A 7,067-nucleotide genomic window follows, 5' to 3' on the forward strand; every position below is an offset into this window, starting at 1 on the left:
TGTATGAAGGGTGACAGGTACTCGGGTACTTTGTTGGGCAGGTGACAGGTACTCTGGTACTGATGAGCAGGTGGCAGGTACTCGGGTACTCCGATAGGCAGGTGACAGGTACTCGGGTACTCTGATGGGCAGGTGACAGGCAGGTGATAGGTACTGATGAGTAGTACTCACTGACTGATAGGTGATAGGTGATACTGTACTGAGGGGTACTGATGATCAGTACTGATACGTGATAGGTACTGATGAGTACTGATGAGTAGTGATGGGTACTGATGAGCAGGCGGCAAGTACTTGGGTACTTCAGGCGTCAGGTACTCTGATGAGCAGGTGGAAGGTACTCGGGTACTCTGATGGGTAGGTGACAGGTACTCAGGTACTCTGATGATGGGTACTCCGTTGACAGGTACTCAAAGTACCCGAGTACCTGTCATCAGAGTACCCGAGTACCTGTCATCAGAGTACCCGAGTACCTGTCATCAGAGTACCTGAGTACCTGTCAGAGTACCCGAGTACCTGTCATCAGAGTACCCGACATCAGAGTACCCGAGTACCTGTCATCAGAGTACCTGAGTACCTGTCAGAGTACCCGAGTACCTGTCAGAGTACCCGAGTACCCGTCATCAGAGTACCCGAGTACCCGTCATCAGAGTATCTGAGTACCTGTCATCAGAGTATCCGAGTATCTGTCATCAGAGTACCCGAGTACCCGTCATCAGAGTACCCGAGTACCCGTCATCAGAGTACCCGAGTACCTGTCATCAGAGTACCCGAGTACCCGTCAGAGTACCCGAGTACCTGTCATCAGAATACCCGAGTACCTGTCATCAGAGTATCCGTCATCAGAGTACCCGAATACCTGTCACCAGCCCATCAGAGTACCCGAGTACCCGTCATCAGAGTACCCGAGTACCCGTCATCAGAGTATCCGAGTACCTGTCATCAGAGTATCCGAGTACCTGTCATCAGAGTACCCGAGTACCCGTCATCAGAGTACCCGAGTACCCGTCATCAGAGTACCCGAGTACCTGTCATCAGAGTACCCGAGTACCCGTCAGAGTACCCGAGTACCTGTCATCAGAGTACCCGAGTACCTGTCATCAGAGTATCCGTCATCAGAGTACCCGAATACCTGTCACCAGCCCATCAGAGTACCCGAGTACCTGTCATCTGAGTACCTGATGACAGGTACTCGGGTACTTTGATGGGCTAGTGACAGGTGCTCTTTATTGGGGGGGGGGGCAATCAGTGTGTTTAGGGTGCACTGTAGTTGGTAACTAGCTGTTACCACACTCTCTTCCTCACACAGGATCAGTGTGTGAGGAGGAGAACACGGTGACAGCTAGTTACCGTGTTCTCTGTTGACATTTGTGACCGGCTGTGATTGGACACAGCCGGTCACGTGGTAAAGAGCCAATTTCATTGGCTCTTTACCTAGATCGGGGATCGACTCTGTCCGAGGGACGAGCCTCGTCCCCGATCGCTGCTCTGCGCGCCCCCGGGGGCGCGCATTGCAGAGAGAACGAGCGGCTCGTGCAGGAGCCGCTCATGTGATCGGCTGTGATTGACACAGCCGATCACGTGGTAAACAGCCAATTTCTATTGGCTGTTTACCTTGATCAGTGATGGGCTATGTCCGAGGGACGAGCCTCATCCCTGATCGCGCCGCTGCGCGCCGCCGGGGGCGCGCAGTAGCAGCTAGAACGGGCCGACGTCATATGACGGCGGCCCGGATCTAGACAACCACTTTGCCGACGTCATTTTACATGACTCGGTATGGAAGTGGTTAAATGATTAAAATCAACTTCACCCCATTCACTAAGCTAAGTAAAAGTTCAATTTTCAAAGGGAAGACTCACTTAACAGTTAATAAAGTGTGTAAGCATTCCCCCTGCCATAAATATTAAGTTACATACAGTATCTGCCCCTCCCTACTGTCACTCAGTAATAACAACTCCATAGCTTTTACAACTGTGTATATATATATATATATATATATATATATATATATAAATGCCTTTTCAGCCACTACACAGCTTTCAGTGTTCTTCGACTTTAGTAGAGGTTGATGGTCAGGATGGGGAAAGTAATTAAAATACATTCAGGCCTATTCATATCTTCCTGTGTGCATTAACCACTTGCCGACCGCCGCACGACTATGTACTGCGGTGGTCAGCCCCTCCTGGGCAAAGCGACGTATCGGTACGTCGCTTTTCCACAAACCTCTAGGGGGGCGAGCGCGCGCCGCCGGAGGCGTGCTCCCGCCAAAGCTCGTTCCCTGACATCCCCGCGTGAGTGACCGGCGGCTTCGATGTCCGCCGGCCACTCGCGATCTCCTGCTGTAGAGGGAGAAAGGCAGACAGCTGATGTAAACAAAGCCGCCTGTCATTCTCCCTGGTGTAACTGCCGAGATCATACGATCCTGCTATGTAGGATGGTATGTCTCTGTGGTTACATCACAAGCCACGCCCCTTGACAATTAGAATCACACCCCTAGGGACACACTTAACCCCTTGATCACTAATAAAGTTAACCCCTTCCTTGCCAGTGTCATTTTTACAGTAGCAGTGCATATTTATAGCACTGATTACTGTAGTAATGTCACTGGTACCCCCAAAAGTGTCAAAAATGTAAGTCAAGGGTCCGATCTGTCCGCTGCAATGTCGCAGTCCTGCAAAAAAAAATCGCAGATCGCTGCCATTACTAGTTAAAAAAAAACAATAAAAATTACATAAATCTTTCCCGTAGTTAGTAAACGCAATAACTTTTGTGCAAACCAATCAAAATATGCTTATTGCGATTTTTTTTTTATATGTAGCAGAAAACAAATTGGCCTAAAATGTTAAAAAATTTGGATTTTTACATTTTTTTTTGAGAATTTCATATAAAAAAATGTGAAATATATTGTTATTTTTATAAAATTGTCGCTATTTTTTTGGCTATAGCGCAAAAAGTAAAAATCGCACAGGTGATCAAATACCACCAAAAGAAAGCTCTGTTTGTGGGAAAAAAAGGACGTCAATTTAATTTGGTTACAGTGTTGCATGACTGCGCAATTGTCCATTAAAGTCACGCAGTGCCGAATCGCAAAATATGCCCTGGTCTTTAAGCAGCCAAATCCTCCGGGGCTTAAGTGGTAAATGCAAGCATTACCTATTTTTTTTTTTTTTTTTTACGTGGTGTTACAATATCTCGATAACCTTTCTTGAGGCAAATAATGAGCCTCAGCATAAGAACAACATAAATTACACTATATATATATATATATTTATTAATGCATTAAACCACAATGCAGAGAAGAGTTGCATCTGATGCACCATAGCCAAGTTTTTTCTTTTTTTAATTACATACTCTATGATTACCATACAGTGCCTTTAAAAAGTATTCATACCCCTTGAAATTTTCCACATTTTGTTTTGTTACAACCAAACACGTAATGTATTTTATTTGAATTTTATATGATAGACCAACACAAAGTGGCACATAATTGTGAAGTGGAAGGAAAGTGATAAATGGTTTTCAACATTTTTTACAAACAAATATCTGAAAAGTGTGGTGTGCATTTGTATTCAGCCCATTTTACTCTTGACACCCCTAACTAAAATCTAGTGGAACCAATAGCCTTCAGAAGTCATCTAATTAGTAAATAGAGCCTACCTGTGTGTAATTTAATCTCAGTATAAATACAGCTGTTCTGTGAAGCCCTTAGAGGTTCGTTAGAGAACATTAGTGAACAAACAGCATCATGAAGCCCAAGGAACACACCAGATAGGTCAGGGATAAAGTTGTGGAGAAGTTTAAAACAGGGTTGGGTTATAAAAAAAAATATCCCAAGCTTTGAACATCTCACGGAGCACTGTTCAATCTATCATCCGAAAATGGAAAGAGTATGGCACAACTACAAATCTACCAAGACAAGCCGTCCACCTAAACTTACAGGCCGGGCCAGGAGAGCATTAATCAGAGACAGGAGGCCCATTGTAACTCTGGAGAAGCTGCAGAGGTCCACAGCTCAGGTGAGAGAAGCTTTCCACAGGACAACTATTAGGTGTGCACTCCATAAATCTGGCCTTTATGGAGGAGTGGCAAGAAGAAAGTCATTGTTGAAAGAAAGCCATAGAAAGTCCCATTTTCTGTTTGCCATGTGGGGGACACAGCAAACATGTGGAAGAAGGTGCTCTGGTCAGATGAGACCAAAATGTAACTTTTTTGGCCTAAAAAGCAAAACGCTCGCTATGTGTGGCAGAAAACGAACACTGCACATCACCCTGAACACACCATCCCTACCGTGAAACACGGTGGTGGCAGCATCATGTTGTGAGGATGCTTTTCTTCAGCAGGGACAGGGAAGCTGGTCAGAGTTGATGGGAAGATGGATGGAGCTAAATATTGGGCAATCTTAGAAGAAAACCTGTTAGAGTCAGCAAAAGACCTGAGACTGGGGCGGAGGTTCACCTTCCAGAAGGACAATGACCATAAACACACAGCCAGAGATACAATGTAATGGTTTGGATCAAAGCATATTCATGTGTTAGAATGGCCCAGTCAAAGTCCAGACGTAAACCCAATTGAGAATCTGTTGCAAGACTTTAGAATTGCTGTTCACGGACGCTCTCCATCCAAACTAATCTAATCTAGCTTGAGCTATTTTGCAAAGAAGAATGGGCAAAAATTTCACTCTCCAGATGTGCAAAGCTGGTAGAGAGACATACCCAAAAAGACTTGAAAACCGTTTATCATTTTCCTTTCACTTCACAATTGTACATGTACAACTTTGTGTTGGTCTAGCACAGCGGTCACTAAATGGCGGCCCGCGGTCCATTGGCGGCCCGCGCGATGCTTCTGCCCGGACCGCTTGCGGCTCACTAGCAGCCGTTGCCCTGTCGGGCCGCGAGCCGCGAGTAGGGGAGTGACGTCCCGCGCGAGCCGCGAGTAGGGGAGTGACGTCCCGCGCGCGCCCCGCCCCCTGCAACTGACTAATGGACATCGCGGTGTCCTGTCGGGCTGCGAGTAGGGGCGTGACGTCACTCGCGCGCCCCGCCCTCTGCTCCTGACTGCGGCTCCCTCACAGCGGACGCTATGTGCATGCCCCGCCCCCCTGTTCGCGGCTTTTGACTCAGCTGGCTCCAGGTATGTGGAGCACATTTTTAGAGGAGAATAATGCAATTTAAAAAAAAAAAACCCTGAAGTGTGCAGACTGGCATGTGTTGTTGTGCTCATTAGAGTGCCCCATAAAAGAAAAAAAATATGCCCATCAGATTGCTCCCTTGACATAAAATGTGCCCATCAGCGTGCCCCTTATTTTATGCTAAGGGACACGCTGATGGGCATATTTTATGTTAATGGACACGCTGATGGGCATATTTTATGTTAATGGACACGCTGATGGGCATATTTTATGTTAAGGGGCACTCTGATGGGCATATTTTATGTTAAGGGACACGCTGATGGGCACATTTTATGTTAAGGGGCACGCTAATGGGCATATTTTATGTTGAGCGCAACGCTGATTTACACGTTTTGTTTTGCCCATCAGCGTGACCCTTAACATAAAATATGCCCATCAGTGTGTACCACAGCAAAAAATATGCACATCAGCATGCCCCTTAACATAAAATATGCCCATCAGCATGACCCTTAACATAAAATAAGGGGCAAGCTGATGGGCACATTTTATGTTAGGGGCACTCTGATGGGCAGAACAAAATGTGCCCACCAGCATGACCCTTAACATAAAATATGCCCATCAGCGTGCCCCTTAGCATAACATTTGCCCATCAGCGTGACCCTTAACACAAAATAAGGGGCACGCAGATGGGCATATTTTATGTTAAGGGTCACGCTGATGGGCACATTTTATGTTAGGGGGCACCCTGATGGGCACATTTTATGATGGTGGGATCGCTGATGGGCAAAATAAAACGTGTAAATCAGCGTTGCTCTTAACATAAAATATGCCCATCAGAGTGGCCCTTAACATAAAATATGCCCATCAGTGTGTACCACAGCATAAATATGCACATCAGCATGCCCCTTAACATAAAATATGCCCATCAGCATGACCCTTAACATAAAATAAGGGGCAAGCGGATGGGCACATTTTATGTTAAGGGTCACGCTGATGGGCACATTTTATGTTAGGGGGCACGCTGATGGGCAAAACAAAACGTGTAAATCAGCGTTGCGCTCAACATAAAATATGCCCATTAGCGTGCCCCTTAACATAAAATGTGCCCATCAGCGTGTCCCTTAACATAAATATGCCCATCAGAGTTCCCTTTAACATAAAATATGCCCATCAGCGTGCCCCTTATTGTGTTAAGGGTCACGCTGATGGGCAAATGTTATGTTAAGGGTCATGCTGATGGGCATATTTTATGTTAAGGGGCATGCTGATGTGCATATTTATACTGTGGTACACACTGATGGGCATATTTTATGTTATGGGGCACTCTAATGGGCATATTTTATGTTAAGAGCAACGCTGATTTACACGTTTTTTTTGCCCATCAGCGATCCCACCATCATAAAATGTGCCCATCAGGGTGCCCCCTAACATAAAATGTGCCCATCGGCGTGACCCTTAACATAAAATATGCCCATCAGCGTGCCCCTTATTTTGTGTTAAGGGTCACGCTGACGGGCAAATGTTATACTAAGGGGCACGCTGATGGGCATATTTTATGTTAAGGGTCACGCTGGTGGGCACATTTTGTTCAGAGTCAGCACAGACTTGAGATTCGGACCTCGGGCCAATGAAAATTTTAGCGACCGGACCTCCTTGAATTTTAATTCATTACCCCTGGTCTAGCACATACAATCCCAATAAAATAATTTTACATTTTTTGGTTGTAACATAACAAAATGTGGAAAAGGTGAATACCTTTTTAAGGCACTGTACATTTTACCAAATTAAAAACTGGATGTGCATGTCCCTGCTCTGCCTGCCAGCATGCTTTCTAGACTCTCATTTCCCCCCTATGTGCAAGCTTCAGCCCACAAACACCAGCAGTCCCTTCAAACACAGAAGTTTAAAGAGGAAGTAAAGCTTCCTCTGTAACGTGTACCTA

The sequence above is a fragment of the Pelophylax lessonae genome (genome assembly GCF_965119305.1).
Source record: "Pelophylax lessonae genome assembly, chromosome: 5".
Taxonomy (NCBI): domain Eukaryota; kingdom Metazoa; phylum Chordata; class Amphibia; order Anura; family Ranidae; genus Pelophylax; species Pelophylax lessonae.